The following is a 16,018-nucleotide window of genomic DNA, read 5'->3' as shown; positions in this document are numbered from 1 at the left end:
GCTGAGACAGGATTTGAACCCGAGTCCCCTGACTTCTAGTTCAGTACGTATTCTGTTTAATGCTATACACAGTTTGTCTAGGACCTCACTGTAATTTAGTGTGGGGGGGGGGGGGACTCCCAGAAGAAAGTGGATCTTTGCAGCCAGCAGCAGAATGTGTCTGGATTTAAATGAAGTGTTCCTGGTTTCAAGAGGCAGACTTTTGACCCTCCAGCTGTTGCTGATTGAAGAGGCTAAAGGTGGTGCAGAGTCTCAGGTGGCACGGAGGACACTGAAAGCATTTCAGACCCTCCCTTCAAGAATTTTGACTCAGTGCTTAGTCTATGACTCTATGACATCATCCAGACACTGAAGCAATGGGTCACTTTGGTCTGCTGTGGATTCTGAGTTTGTCATGAATGTCCACAACTCCAATATTTGGTCAGTATACTTCTCCCAGCCTGGAATGTTCTACCCTTCCTTTAATGCCTGGTGGAAGATCTTCTCCGCCAGTAAGACCAAAAACTACAGTGGGCTAAGGAAGAACTGGGGAATGGGGAGGAGTTGTTCACCTGCCACTTGACTGGACCCTCCTGGCATTCTGACTCAGTGGGCCTGAGATGGGACCCAGGAGTGTACCTGTTAGACAGGCACCCAAGATGAGTCTGAGGCTGGAAATTCAGGCACTTCTCTTTGAAAACACCCCTTACATTTTTATTCTGACCTTCAGGGAAGATTTCGAGAATTAAGAAATGTATGGAGTGGGACTTTTAAAGACAGTTTTGATGTTGACATTTAAAGTAATGTGGGAGCTAGCTTTTTTGACTCAAGCCTCAGTTTCCTGGTCTGTTAAGTGTGGTTAAAGATGGAGACCTCTGTTGAGGCTGCAACTTCAGTGAGCTCAGTGTAGCCGAAGGCAGTTTGTTATCTGTAGAGTCGGTGATAGTAATTATTTTGTGTTAAAATACAAACTTCTCCCGGAAGGGATCTCACTAGCAATGGAATAAAATGTTTACATTTTCAGCAGGAGAGAACTGGGGCAGGACCCACCCTTTTTAAAAAAAAATATATTTTATTGATTTTTTATAGAGAGAAAGGGAGAGAGATAGAGAGCTAGAAACGTCGATGAGAGAGAAACATCAACCAGTTGCCTCTTGCACCCCCCTACCGGGGATGATGTGCCCGCAAACCAAAGTACATGCCCTTGACCGGAATCGAACCCGGGACCTTTCAGTCCGCAGACCGATGCTCTACCACTGAGCCAAACCGGTTTCAGCAGGACCCACTCTTATATTCCATTCTCTCCCCTGATCTAGCTCAGTGCCTAGTTGTAGCAGCAGGCTTAATTTCTGTTGATAAGAATCCAATATTTTTAAGCTTTGGAAATATACATGAGCAGTTATCTTTGGTTGGATACTAAATAATAAAGAGGAAAAACTGGTTATTAATGCGGAGAGGTAAGGAAAAGGCAGTGAATAGCGATGCCAAAATAGAATCAATAATTATGTCTTACAAAGCCTGTATGAGTCAAAAAGGAAGTGTCTGTGTGTGACATGAAATTAATCATTCTGTGAATAAGAGAACTTTTACTTATTCAAATGCTTTTTGTCTCTCCCAAACATGTGCCCTTAAACAAAAGTGAGAGGCAGCTTTGCTAATATCTCACATAAAATAGGTGTCTAATGTATATATATATCTAATGTGTAAAATAACACATGTAAAATAGTTGTAATTTTTGTAAAAAAACAAACATGGTAATTCAGTAGTAACTTGGTCTGAACTGCTTAATGCTGATTACATTTATATATTATAAAGGATAAACTTCGCCAAAGCCGGTTTGGCTCAGTGGTAGAGCGTCGGCCTGCGGACTGAAAGGTCCCAGGTTCGATTCCTGTCAAAGGCATGTACCTTGGTTGCGGGCACATCCCCGGTAGGGGGTGTGCAAGAGGCAGCTGGTCGATGTTTCTCTCTCATTGACATTTCTAGCTCTCTATCTCTCTCCCTTTCTCTCTGTTAAAAATCAATAAAATATATTTTTTAAAGGATAAACTTCTATTTGACTTAAACTTCAGTTATTTTGGGTTTTCTGCCATTTTCAGCCAAACTTAATCTTAAGTGATACTGGCAGTGGCAAGCCTCTCCCACAGGGCCAGATCATGGCAGAGGAAAGGTCAAATGTGTCCTTTGCAGAAGGGTCACAAGAAAGAACCACTCAGAAAGGGCAGAGCACCAATACAGTGTTCCTTCTCCCAAACACCAATCAGGCTAGTCATCTATCCCCAAGGAGAAATGACTGGAGGCACCTAGAGAGACCAGGAGTGATCATTTAGGAGGCCTCTCCACATGGCAGTATGAGACTTGGAAAAGAGAGGTTCTCCTGATCATGGGAAATATGAATGCATCAAAGGTGGCAAATTCTGCCATCGAGGGGAGAAGGTGAGGAAGAGGGAGGAGGTGGAGGGGTTTACATTAGATAACATAAGATAGCATTTTATATGTGCAAAAAAATGGAGAAAAGGACTTTGGGGGTGGGAGCAGTTAGTTTGGCTGAATTGAAATGTAAAATCCTAAGTGTTACAGCTGAAAAACACCTTCCAGAGCATCTGGTCCAATAATCTTTATTTTACTCATAAGAACCAGAGTGGCTAAGAAAATGTTTCAAACATTGGTAATAGGGTCCCTATGGGTGCCATTAGACTAACCAGGACCAGAGCTCCATTTTACAGAGAAAGAGGTGGAGAGGCTAACAACTGTTTTTTTAGTTTCTGGCTCTGTCCTCTACTTCTGGTCCTTCTGTGGGACACATTTTGATTTCCACTTCGACTGGTCTCAGTCTCCTTATCGCTTCTGGTGAGAGATGGTTACAATTTTGGGAACCTCAGAGGTGGGGACACCTGCAGGAAAGGCGAATTAAGGACAAAGGCAAGGTGCCCAGGGAACACAGAACTGACTAATGTGATTGATGAAGAGCAAAAGGAGGGGTAGTGGTTTAGGGTACATATCAGGTACAAGTTTGCTGGGAAAAGCATAGAACTGCCTGTGTGAAGTGGGTCAGGCCTGGGAAGGGGCAGGTTTGAGGAGCAACAAGAAGGTCAGTATGGCTGGAGCAGAGTGAGGCACAGGATGGTGGGGAAGGAAAGGGAAAGGGATCATCAAAGGGCCTCATGGTTCAGGCCATGGTAAGGCCCCTAGATCTCATTTTGAGTGAGAAAGGCACCTCTGGAGGTGTTGAGTAGCTGAATCACAGTCCATGGTCGGTACTCAGTCCACATGAGCACAGAAAAACCAAACGCTCACCAAGTGGGGGCGGTTGAATAAATTACAGCTCAGGCAAACCATGGAGTAAGCCATTATAGAGATTGACTTAGAGTTTGCCAATTGATTTGGAGGCAATTCCATGAGGAAAGTTGAGTGACAAAGCCAAAATTCAGAAAAGCATCTATAACTTCCCATTTTTATAAAGGCTTTTACTTTTCCATATGCAATATGAACGTGTATTTATTGATATGATCACATAAGCATGGAGAATATTGTGGAAAGCTACATACTGGATAGTTCACAGGGACTACATATGTAGAGGGTAAAGGTAGGGGAGAGAGGAAGGGAAATGCCATATAATCCAATAACCCCACTTCTAGGTATATAACCAAAATAATTAAAATCAAGGTCTTGAAGAGATATTTGTACACTCATATTCATAGTCAAAAGGAAGAAGCAACCTAAGTATCTGTCATCAGATGAATGGATAAACAAAATGTGGATAAACAAAATGAAACGTTACCCAGTCTTGCAAAGGAAGGAAATTCTGATTCACATTACATCATAGATAAACCTTAAAGACATCATGTTAAATTAAATAAGCCACACACACAACAGACCAAATATTGTATGATTCTAGAGTAGTCAAATTCATAGAGACAGAAGTTAGAATGGTGATTTCCAGGGGCTGAGGGGAGGGGCAATAGAGAGTTAGTATTTAATGGGTATGAAATTTCAGTCTGAGAAGATGAAGTTCTGGAGATGGATGGTGGTGATGGATTCACAATAATGTAAATGTACTTAATGCCATTGAACTATTCACTTAAAAAGGTTCAAGTGGTAAACGCCATGTTATGTGTATTTTCAACAATTAAAAGGGGGGGGGGAAAGGAAGAAAGACAGCCCCATGTGACTGAAAATATACCATTGACAGTCGCTGGGGTCCTATGAAGATTGTATCTGGGAGAACTTACCCCACCCTATGGCTGCCCCTTAGAACGGGTGCTTTCGTGTTCCACTTATCACAATGTCCCTTAGCTGGCAGTTTCTTTTCCCATTCTGATCTCACAACCAGATTCGGTGTGCCCAGATGTGCAGGCTCCTGGGGGAGGATGAATAATGGCAGCTATCCATCACAGAGACAAGCTCACGAAGACAGCCTCGCTTCAAAGCATCACCTTCAGAGGGCTCTGGCTGGAGCCAGGAAAATGCTATAACATGCTATGGCAGGGAAGAGGGTTGTGGAACTCAGATGGGAGTAGAGGTAATAACCACACTGGAATGTATAACGGTTATCCAAGACTCCACTTCAGTGCTGGTTGTATTTAACTTTCCTTTTAACTTTCCCACCTCCCCCCTGAAGCCTGTCTTAGACAAACATTTCTCCCAAGGAGGAGAGAACTTTCCACTTCAAGGACCTTCTCAGGTACATGGCATCCTGCTTTGCATGCTCCTCTCTCCTTAACTAGCCCCTTTGCTATGTCCCTTAAGAGGAGAGGATGCCCTGCATCAGGCAGGTGTGAGCACCCAGTGACATCTGTCCGGCAGACCGAACTTTTCAAACTGGGCGTCACCTGTCCAGGCATGAAATGCCATCATGGAGAATGACCCCAGGTCAGGACAGCCAATGGAAGAAGGGACACTTTGGCTGATGGGACAGGGAAGAAGCAACAGCAAATCCAGGACTCAGTTCTATTATCCCTGGGGAACGTGTGGCTGCAAAGAAGCAAACTGCTTCACTTGTGGGGACAAAGACTTAACTGAAGTCAAGGGTGGGAGGAAAAGAATCCTTCCCAGGTGTAGCGGAGCACTTAAAGCCACAGTACACAGGTACACAGTCTCCCAGCTTAACTTTGTCGGGACTATCAGGATGAACTAACTGTAGGGCTTTGATTTCCCCTCTGGCCTGGCTCCCCACTATTCCTCACCTGCAAGCATGAAGCTGCTCTCCCCATGAGGTCCTGTGTCTGTCTTGCTCACTATTATCCATCTCTCGTGGCACCATTAGTTCCTGAGTCATGAGCCAGACTGCCTGGGTTCAAACCCCACCTCTCTAGGCCTGAGGGCTGGTTGAGGGTCCACTCTTTGGGGGTGTGAGCAGCCTGGAGGTGCCGAGGCTCTCCCCACTCCTTCTGGGAGCCAGCCCACTGAAATTCATTTGCAGTTGCTTTCCTCAGGTGGCCACGTTAATTCATTCCACATGTGTCCTCCCTGGCCTGGGAGAGAAAACTCCAATGTCAGGTTGCGCCTGCGACCTAGTCAGAGCGGCTTCCCCTGACATCTCTGTGATCCTGGGCAGATGCGTTCAGGGCAGGGCAGCTTGACCACCTGGCCACGGTAGTACACGTGGGCGTGAGGAGCATGCGTGGGCTGAGGGACTGGGCAAGCGCCTCCCGAGGGGCATTCTGGGTGATAAATCTTTCAGTGGAAGAGCCTGGGCTTGTTAGCTTCCTGTGGCAGCAGGGGCCTTCACTCCTGCTTGCTGGTTTGCAGTGTGAATACAGATTTGATTTCTCTCTCTCTCTCTCTCTCTCTCTCTCTCGCTCTCTCTCTCTCTCTCTCTCTCTTTCTCTTTTTTTTTTTCAAACAACACCTATGAAGTGCAAGAGCGGCCTCACACACACTACTACCTGCTTTGCTCACAGAAATCTTGCAAGGTGGGTCAGTAACGTCCTCACTCTCATTTTATCAAGGAGGAAACTGGGATTCACAGAATACAGGTAGTTTGGCTAGAGTCACCCAGCAAGGAAGCAGGGAAGCCTTGAACTTGAACTCCCTGCTGTTGGAGACTGTACACTTGTCTTCTACTGCAGAGATGTGGGCTGACTGCAGAGCCTGGAGAGATAAGGTGGTCCGAAAGGGGCAGAGTGATTTAGGGAGAATCCCTGAATTGGTTCTAATGCCTTCTCTTAATCAATCCCCTTCTCATTTGGAAAACAAAAGGTTTGGAGAATCCTCTTAACTTTCTGCTACTCTAATTGATTGATTAATTGATTTTTTAAATTTTTTTGCTTGCTTAATATCCAATGTACTGCCATTTCGTTTGTGTGCTTTCTTTGCATGTTTTAACTGTCAAAGGGCATTTGTCTCCCTCCTAGATCTGGTCAGGGCTGACCTCATGAGTGTGTAAACAAACATGGTAGAGCTGTTGGACATGCCTGTCCATATATTTTTTTAATTTAAATTCTTTATTGTTTAGAGGATGACATAAGTTGATGGCCTAGTTTCATTTTTTTGCATGTATTTGTCTAATTTTCCAGCACCATTTATTGAGGAGACTGGCTTAGCTCCATTGTATGCTCTTACCTCTTTTGTCAAATATTAATTAAGCATAATAGCTTTGGTGGATTTCTGGCTTCCCTGTTCTGTTCCATTGGTCTATATGTCTGTTTTTTGTGCTTGTACCAGGCAGTTTTGAGAACAGTGGCTTTGTAATATAGCTTGATATCTGATATTGTTATCCCACCTACTTTGTTCTTCATGCCTGTCCTCATTTGATGGCATGCTCCCATGAAACCTTCAAAGCCCAAGGTAGTTGTCACTCCCACTGAGAAGCCTTCCTTACTGAAATCCTGTGCTCTAGCTACCCCTAAATAAAATTCATCACCATGCACTGTAGTTTGTACTTCCTTTTGTAGCTGCGATGTTTGGGACTGGTTGCTTATTAACACATCTGTCTTCTCAGCAGATATGTGGATCTCCTGCGTGCAAAGACTAGATTTTATCATCTTTGTTTTAACAGTGCTTAGTATAGTACTGGCTGTATAGCAGAAACTCAATCAATATTTGTGGAAGGAAGGAAGAAAAGAAGGAAGGACTTCAACTTATTGCCGCTTTCCTGTAGTTATAAACTTACAGGATATCAAAGTGCTAGTCAGCAGGGCTACTCCATTGTTGGATGAGGTTTTGCTGGGCTTGACAGTTTATCCACCTTCCTTCCTCTCAAAACACACACAAACACACACACAATGCCACAGCCCAATCAATTTTCCTCATTTCCCTTCCCTTCAAAATGTAATGAAATCCCCTTTTAAGTTCTCTTTTTTGAAATTAATGAGTGACCTTTTAATTGTTACGGTCCCTTTATGTGTCTATAACTATCCTCTATTTTTGTTTCTTTCCCTGAGAAGCTTTAATTTTTATTCATTAAAAAGTGTGTGTGTGGCCCTAATAAATTTGGCTAAGTGGATAGAGCATTGGCCTGCGGACTGAAGGATCCCAGGTTCGATTCCAGTCAAGGGCATGCACCTTGGTTGCGGGCACATCCCAGTAGGAAGTGTGCAAGAGGCAGCTAAATTGATGTTTCTCTCTCATCAGTGTTTCTAACTCTCTATCCCTCTCCTTTCCTCTGTAAAGAATCAATAAAATTTATTATTTTTTTAAATGTGTGTGTGTGTGTGTGTGTGTGTGTGTGTGTATGTGTGTGTGTGTTTAGCATCAAGGAATAATTAACTTCTCAAAGCCGGTTACTTCAAGTATTTCTTTATAGATACCAGAAAATTTTATCCTCATAATATTCCTGTGATATCAGTTCTTATTACCTCTATTTACAGATTAGGAAACTGAAGCATAGACAACTGAGATAACTTGCCAAGGCCACATACCACTTAATAAGTGTAGAGCAGGGATTTTAATATGGTCAGACTGACTCACAACTAAGGAATGAATAGTGGTGCAAGAGGAGATGAGGATGGGTTGGTGGGAGAATCCATCCTACGTGGTGACTTAGTGGATAGGTGGGTGAGTGGTGGTAACACAGAGAGGAATGAGCTAGATCTGAAGGTTATGACTTTGGCATGGGGTAGGTGGTGCTGGAGAAAGCATGGATTCATATTTTGCCTGGGCTTCACACACATAATAACTTGGAAGAGCTTGCCCTGCTACTTGTGTAATCCTGATTCCAATTTTGATCTGTGCATAACGGGTTCTTCAGCCAGGGTTGACATCACATGTGTCATGTGAATGCTTCACTGGAATGTCACAGGGATTACTGTCTTGTCCTTCTGTCCTCTCAGGAAGTTTTTGAACGTCAGATGAGATCATGAAAGGCAGCCTGCCTGAGTGGGAAATCAGAACACATGTGCAGAAGCTCCCTACCTATCTCTGAACCATTGTGGGAGGTCATCTAGTGTCACTAGGCTTCAATTTCCCCACTGGTGAAATGGTAAGACTTCAGAGTGCTGCTGTGAAAAAGATGAAGGAAGTTGTAGTGAGGATGTACTTTGGAATCGTTTGGCATTTCACAAACATAGGGGTTTGCTGTGATTATACTTACATGCAATGGGAGAAATGGGCTCTGCAAAGTATGTGTATCATTCTACATAATATGTATATCACCCATGCATATCATTACCATTGATAAACAAATGCAATTATAGGCCTGAATTTTCAAAGGATACTCTGAAATCACTGAATATGAGAGTCTTTAAAAGAGAGAATGTATTAAGTGTCTTTATTCATTCATTTCACAAGCATGTTCAAGCACTGGCCAGGGCACAGGAGTGAACAGTTCAGAAACATTCCCAGGCTTTAATGAGGTTGTATTCTGGTGAGAAAAGACAGGTGATAAATAAGTAAACAAACAATAAAACAAGCTACCTATTTTTAGATTGTATTAAGTATTGTGAAGGAAGCAATCTAAGTGCTGAGGAGAGAGTTAATTTGGGGACTAGGAAGTGGCAGTTACTTAACATAGGGGAGCAAGAGGGAGAAAGCTATGGGAACACCCAGAAGGAAAAGATTCTGAACATAGAGATGACCAGTGCAAAGACCCTTAGTTGAGACCCAATCTACCCTATCTAAGAAACGAGAAGACTGGAATTGCTGCAGTGTTGTGAGTAGGGGGAAGAATGATGTTAAGTGAAGCTGAAGTGATCATATCATGTACACAGGATCATATAGGGCATGGTGGAGTTTAACTTTATTTTAGGTACAATAGAAGCCACTGGAGAATTGGAAGCAGGAGGACAACATCATTTGAGTTAAGCTTGCTGGCTGGATGTAGGATTGAGGTAGAGCAAGAGTTGGCAGACTAAGACCAGTAGGAGGCAGGCTTCCAGGACAGAGGTAAGGAGAGGGATGGAAAGAAGTTTGGGAAAAGTTTGGAGGACAGAAGCAAAAGAACTTGTTGCTAGGTTAGATGTAGGTAATGGAAGAAAGAGAGCAGGTGAAAAAGACTCTCAGGTGCTAGCCAGATATAAGGACAGTCTTGACTCAAACTCTTGGCTCCAGATTCTCACAGGTCTGAGTTCTCTTGTGAGGTGGCAGTAAACAGAAACCTTTTATTTTGCCACACCCAGAATAGTTCAGTCATCACAGTGAGCAATACCTGCTCAGAACAAGAGTTTTGGGAGCTGGACATGGACCAAAGAAAGAAAAGTTGTGGTAGAAATGGGAAGGATGTTCCCTCTTGTCTTTTCATAGGCATTATTATTGACTACCCTTCTGCCTTGACAATCCCCCTTCATTTCTGTGGGTAAAGCCAGAAGAGAAGAAAAGAGCCCCCCAAATGTTGACCCTTACATCCATTTCAATCCTGGCCCTTATTTCTCTTGCCAGGTCATTTCAGAAATTAACCCACCATGTTGGGCCATGGAAGAGCAGAGAAGGGAAGATGACTGGAGAAACACCAGGGGAGATGAGAGAGGAAGTCAGAATTTACACTAAATAAGGGACAGAGCTGCTGTAGAGCTTGCTTCTTATTCCTCTATTCCAGCCTCACACATCGAGCTTGAGGGAACCTCTACATCCACAGTGGATGACCAGATTGAAATAAAGACATACACCTGGAAAACATGCTTATATAAAAGCATTTCATCCCCACAGCCTTGGGCTCTGCCCCAATTTAACCCGGAAACAAGAAGACAGGCTTAGTGGAGCATTTATTACAAGGTTTCATAATCTCCTACTTGACAGCAGCTGGTGGTACAAAGTGTGGAGTCTACTGGATCCGATTATTTAACAGATGGTTCTGTTTTCAAATTTACTCCAAATGTTCAGATGCTTTTTCACTAAATTCATATTTCCCATCTGCTACTACCCCCTGGGGCTGAGCTTTAATCTGGGTTGTAGTTTGTAAATTTAAACAATTTTCTTTTAATCTCCCAACAGAAAGAGAATTCCCAAACACCAGAGGCATCCACAGGAGCCAAATAATGACTACACATGGATACAGGAGGATTATTCTCTGAGGTGGGGCAATCAGACCTCCTGCCAGAGGTAGACTCAGTTATGCCCTATTTGGAGAATCCTCAAAACTTGGCTCAAATGCCCTTGAGTTTTGAACAGTTTGTTCCATTCCTCAGGCAGCACATGTTAGTACATCAAGATTATTAGTAGCAAATTAAAACTCCTTTATCAGAGAATAAAAGCACTAAGTAACTGTGTTATTGGTCCATTGTATGTCCCTAATTGTGTCACCTCGCTCCTCAGTCAGGTTTCATATTCATTATTTCCAAGTCCTTTTCCCACTGCTGTGCATTCATGGTCTCCCTTTTCTTTCTCTCCACTCCAGCTGCCTACAGCTGTCAGCCACCCACTCCAGCTTTGCCTTTCTAATGTTTTCATCTCCCTGCCAGCATTATGAAATTTAATTTATAACAAAAGTTGTTCTCTGGGCCTCCTTTTCTTAATGAACTTCTGGTTTCTTCCTTCCTTTAGAATCATCCTTGGTTCTCTGGGTACCTGTTCCTCTATCTGCCCTCTAACAATGCTGCCTTTTCCTTGCTCAAGTGCATGTTGCTAAGTGGACACAGAAAAGAGAACAAAAACTTTGAAAGGTGGGATGTGCCCTGGAGCTAGGATGATAGGAGAGGGAGATAGTGCTGGTTTGGAGATGGAGTTCTGAGTCGCTGTGTAACACATCTGTAGGGACCACTATTTCCATAGCAACTAGGGTAGATGGTGACTTCTGCAGCTCTAAGAGTTGATGCCCCATGGAGTTGTGTATAGAAGTAGGGATCCCACCAATGAATCTTGGGATAACTAACTTCCCAAGTAGAATCTCTGGGATTCCATTTTCTCCTTTGATCAAGAAGCTTTGTATGTAATGATTTCTTTCATCATTTCTGCCTTTGTTACTTAGGCCATTAGAAAGAAAAGACCAACCTCTGTTCTTTCTGTGTGTACCTTATAAAAATATTGGTGAAAACCTTCTAAACAATATGTGGGACCCAGTGAAAAATGAAAATGTGAGGAAGAGTCTCTGTTCAATGACAATCAAGAATTTTAAGATGGTAACTGCAGACCATTAAATCAAGCGTGAGGCCTTGTGTGACTGCACAGTTCACATGCCTGTGAAGCTGGCCCTAATGCTGTCAGTACCAAGTGACCATGTGTAATCTACTGATAAAATTATGCCCACTTGAAAAAGCATGGATTGCTCAAAAAGGAGAATTTTCCTGAGTCAATCAAGTGAATAATAGATGAAGCATCAGATAGAAAACCAGATACTAAAAAACTGTCCTGGGTGTGGTCTTTTGGGTCTACATTTCAAAGAACTGGATGGCAGTGACATCCACCACATTAAGGCAGGTCTAAAGTTTGGGCCGGATAAGATCTAGGGGCATTGAAGGCAAGTAATATGAGTAAAGTGGATTCTCTAATTTTATATTATTCTCTGGGTTTAATTTCTGTACAAAGAAAGATAAAGTATTATTAAGCAGATTTTTTCTTAGAAATGCACTGTACCTATGTGGAAAAATTTCTTTGACACATTTCTAAGGTTGGAGGTTTAGATCCCAAGGGTATGTTTCAATAGCAGAGGATAGTTGGCAAACTGTTATGCATAAGGCAAGTGAAGGAACTTTTCTTATGGTTCCATTTGGAACAAAGGGTTGACAAACCACAAGAGGAAAGATGGGAGATCAGTGGAGAAGACTAGGCATAGCAATGCATAATGATGAGAGAGAGAGAGAGAGAGAGAGAGAGAGAAAGATGAGAGAAATGCCTACTGGCCCCATATGGTAGGGGACTTTGGGATAACAAATGTTCAAGAAGGGATTTTCCACTTGCTTGGTAGGTGATATATTGTAAATCATTGTTTCTTCTGGGCTTCTATGTAGAATCTTTGGTAGCCTAGATTGTGTGGTGCTGTTTTGTGTGTATGTGTGAGTGTACATGTGTGCACAATGCTCTTTTAGGAATGAAATAGATGCTGATTTCTGTGTATTGTCTGGAAGACAATCAAGGAAGAAATGACCTGAGGCTGTAGGGTCCTGGCAAGTTTCCTGGCTCCCCTAGGCTATGGTAATTGGTGATGGCAGTGGTATAGGAGATGGTTTAAAACAATTTCTCCTAGAACAAAGGGATAGGGATGATTTCATCTTACATCTGCATTTTTTTCCTTTTATCATTCCTAAGTCTTGTTTAAACATTCCAGCTTGGTCTCAAGCTGTAGTACATACTAAGAAAAGGCTCATGTATCCACACTTGGACCAGGAAGGGAAACAGGAGAGAAGCACCCCTGTCCACTTCCTTAGGCTTGCACAATAGTGCTAATTGTTCTTAGTGAGAGATGTTCATGGGGATGGAAAATTTGAGGGACAAGCATCCAGGTTATAAGATCCAACTCTCCTACTCCCACATAAAGATAGAGAATCTCTCTTCTGTGTCAATCTCAAAGCATCCAGGGCTTTATTTTATTTTGAAAAGACATCTAATGTCCTTCGATCCATTTGTTGTGTATTTATCTACTTCACATGTGTGCAGTTGGGGAACCATAATAAGGGCTATATTTCTGAGCAGAAAATATTTCTGAGCATTCTGGAATTCCATAAATCTTAAATCATGCCATTATATATATCTGTAGAAACATCCCCCTAAAATAGAAATGCTGTTATAGATCCCACAGTGTTAATATTTTAAAAAGTTGATAAATGATTAAAAATGCAATTTAATCATTAAAATTTAAAAAAAAAATCTGTTCATGCTTCTTATCTAGTCAATTACATTCTCAGAGCTCATTTTCACTTTGTACTTAATGAGTGCTGTATTTATAGCTTCTTTGACCTGTGTAAGATGATAATTCAGGGAACCAATGGATGAGCTCTTTGGTGGAGAAAAAGTCCTTTCCCTAATAAGTAATTTCTTAGCAATGGTGTTTTAGTCAAAATCCTCTGACTACAGGCAACAGAATTTCACAGAAATGAGTCCTAATATAAGGAGGTATTTGATGGACCCCTAGAACAGGAAATGAATGAAATCTTCTTACCTGGACATTGGAATTGGAAATCACAAACTAAGATAAGTCCCCCGCTAGAATTCCTTCCATCTCTCCTTGAGTTGGATGAAAAAACTACCTTTTAAGTTCTTTCTTCAGCCATTTCTTTTTTCTCTCCACCCCTATGTTGCACCATGTTTCTGTGATGGTTCATGGTTTGCAACAACATTGTAGGTCCAAGTTACCTATGCTGAGAAGACCATGTGCTAGGCAAGAGGAGCTGCAAATCTGAGATTTGCTTGTGGAGCTGAAGTTGTGCACCTTAGGAGGCAGAGGAGTTTTGTTCATTCTTTTTTGTTGTTGTTAATATATTTTATTGATTTTTTTTTTTTTTTACAGAGAAGAGAGAGGGATAGAGAGCTAGAAACATCGATGAGAAACATCGATCAGCTGCCTCTTGCACACCTCCAACTTGGGATGTGCCCACAACCAAGGTACATGCCTTTGACCGGAATTGAACCAGGGACCTTTCAGTCCGCAGGCCGATGCTCTATCCACTGAGCCAAACTGGTTTCGGCAGCTTTGTTCATTCTTGAGGAAGATGGTGCAGGAGATGTGGAAGGAACCCAAATGCCATCTGGCTGAGACTGAGCAGAGACAGAAACTGGAGAGGAGAGGATTTTTGATTTTATGTATTTAACTTTTTGTACTTTGAGCTTTAAAAAGGGACTTCGTTTGGGGTTTAACTTCCAGGCTTTCATTTCACTGGGAATTGAATAATTAGAGGGAGTTTTTGTTACATAACTTTGGAATAGTCTTCATTGTATTAGTTGGGTTCATTGTATAACCTTTGGCAAGCTCTACTGAACCATGTGGCTAGGCATGATTGGAGATGGGAAATAAAAGAGAGAATGATTCTTTGAACTATGAGGAAACTGATCTTGGAGGTAATAAATGTCTTTTTCCAACCTAGAGAACTCTGGGGGTAACAGAGATTCAGGAGAGTAGATTAAGAGTGGTAGCATGCAGGGCCAGGGGCATGAACTGTCCTGGCTTTCCTAGGACTGAGGGCATTCCTGGGATATGAGCCTTTTTAGTGCTAACATCAAGAAATGTCCAGGGAAACCAGGCCAGTCGGTTAACTTACCTACAGGAGGGAGCAGACTGGCTCTGAAGCATGGTTGGGTTTTTCCCTGGATGGTGTCCCTTGTTCCCTTTAGCATTATGGTCTCAGAGTGGTTGGGCTGGTTTGTAAAAGGGGAAAGCAGAAGCTGCTAGCTTTCTTAAGATCTAGGCTTGAAAGTTTCAAAATGTGACTTGAACCACATCCTTTTGGTTAAAGCAGAAACAAAGACAGCTTAAATTTAAGAGGAGAGGAAAAATTCTCCAGACAAAGCAGCATACACATGCAGTGAGGGAAGAAATTTATTATGAACATCTCTGGAGACATTCTGCTACAAATGTAATTTTTTAAATTATAAAACACACAGGAATTAAAATGTCAATATTATAAGGGCATATTATATGCCAGGTCTGTCTACTTGGAGGTAACTAAAATAATTTCTATCTTTGAGAACTTACATTCTAGAAGGAGTGATAGACATGCAGGTATACAAATTCAATATAGCATTATGTATGTATATTTACATGTAAGTATCTGCAAGTTATAAAAGTAATATATAGGAATCTGTGAATTTTTTAATTGGAGGTAGTATAAAATAACCTGATTTCACAGACAGCATAGGGGATTTGAAGGGTAAATAGGAGTTTTATGGTGCTTAAGAAGCATTAGAGCATGTCAGGCATGGGGAAATAATGTACAGTGTCCCAGGAATTTAAGAGTACATGGTTTGGACTATAAGACTGGAGTGAAAATTTGTGTGAAGTGTGAGCCATAAAAGATGGAAATGAAGGAGCATGTAGGGAATCTAACCACCTTGTCTGCCATGTTGTAGAATCAATTCACTTAAAAATGAGGTAGTGACTTAACTAATAGTTAAAGTGTAATAATCTATATATATAAAAGCCAAGCAACCACAACAATGGAATGACTGGAATGACTGAAATGACTGGAAAAACCTGTCACTATAACACATACTGTAATGGCCAACTGGCCCGATTGGGCCACTGATTGGCCCCCAACCTCCCACAGCCCCTCCCACACATTAGCCCAATGCTGATCAGCCTTCATCAGGGCAGGCAGCCAGACCCCATCCATGCAGAAATTCATACACCAGGCCTTTAGTAGTAAATAATAATAAAACAATAACTAATAACTAATAGCTAACGAACATTTACTCTTTGCCCGGCTCTATTCTAAGTACTTTAAAGTCATTTTCTATCACAAGAATTCTAAAAGGAAGTTTACCTTTGTTAGCATCCCCACTTTACAATTGAGGAAACAGGCACAGAGAAGACAACTTGCTCAGTATTATACAGGTGGGAAAGGGCTCAGCCTAAATTTCAACAGAGGCTGTCTGTTGATTAACCACTGTGCTATATTGCCTTCTACTCCAAGGCAGATTGTTATGCCTTGGAGTAGAAGTGACTGAAGATGTTTCCACCACTCAGGAGACCATTGAAATAAGCTACATGAGTGTTATAATTTTCTGAAGAAGAAAA

At 42.0% G+C, this 16,018-nt stretch overlaps 1 protein-coding gene across 3 annotated transcripts in view; it reads right to left on the bottom strand.

Moving 5' to 3' along the window:
* Window positions 1-4,429, bottom strand: part of IGF1 (insulin like growth factor 1) — a 101,802-nt gene extending 97,373 nt beyond the window's left edge. For 2 of the 3 annotated variants that reach the window (XM_045587587.1, XM_045587589.1), the window contains exon 1: window positions 4,212-4,429. The gene's annotated coding sequence lies outside the window, so the exon portion shown is untranslated. The remainder of the gene's footprint in view (window positions 1-4,211) is intronic. The other variant, XM_045587588.1, reaches the window with a different exon arrangement.
* Window positions 4,430-16,018: the final 11,589 nt, after the last annotated feature.

This window comes from Pipistrellus kuhlii, unplaced genomic scaffold, assembly GCF_014108245.1.
Source record: "Pipistrellus kuhlii isolate mPipKuh1 unplaced genomic scaffold, mPipKuh1.p scaffold_m20_p_3, whole genome shotgun sequence".
NCBI lineage: Eukaryota > Metazoa > Chordata > Mammalia > Chiroptera > Vespertilionidae > Pipistrellus > Pipistrellus kuhlii.
This window is presented reverse-complemented; position numbering and strand designations above follow the sequence as displayed.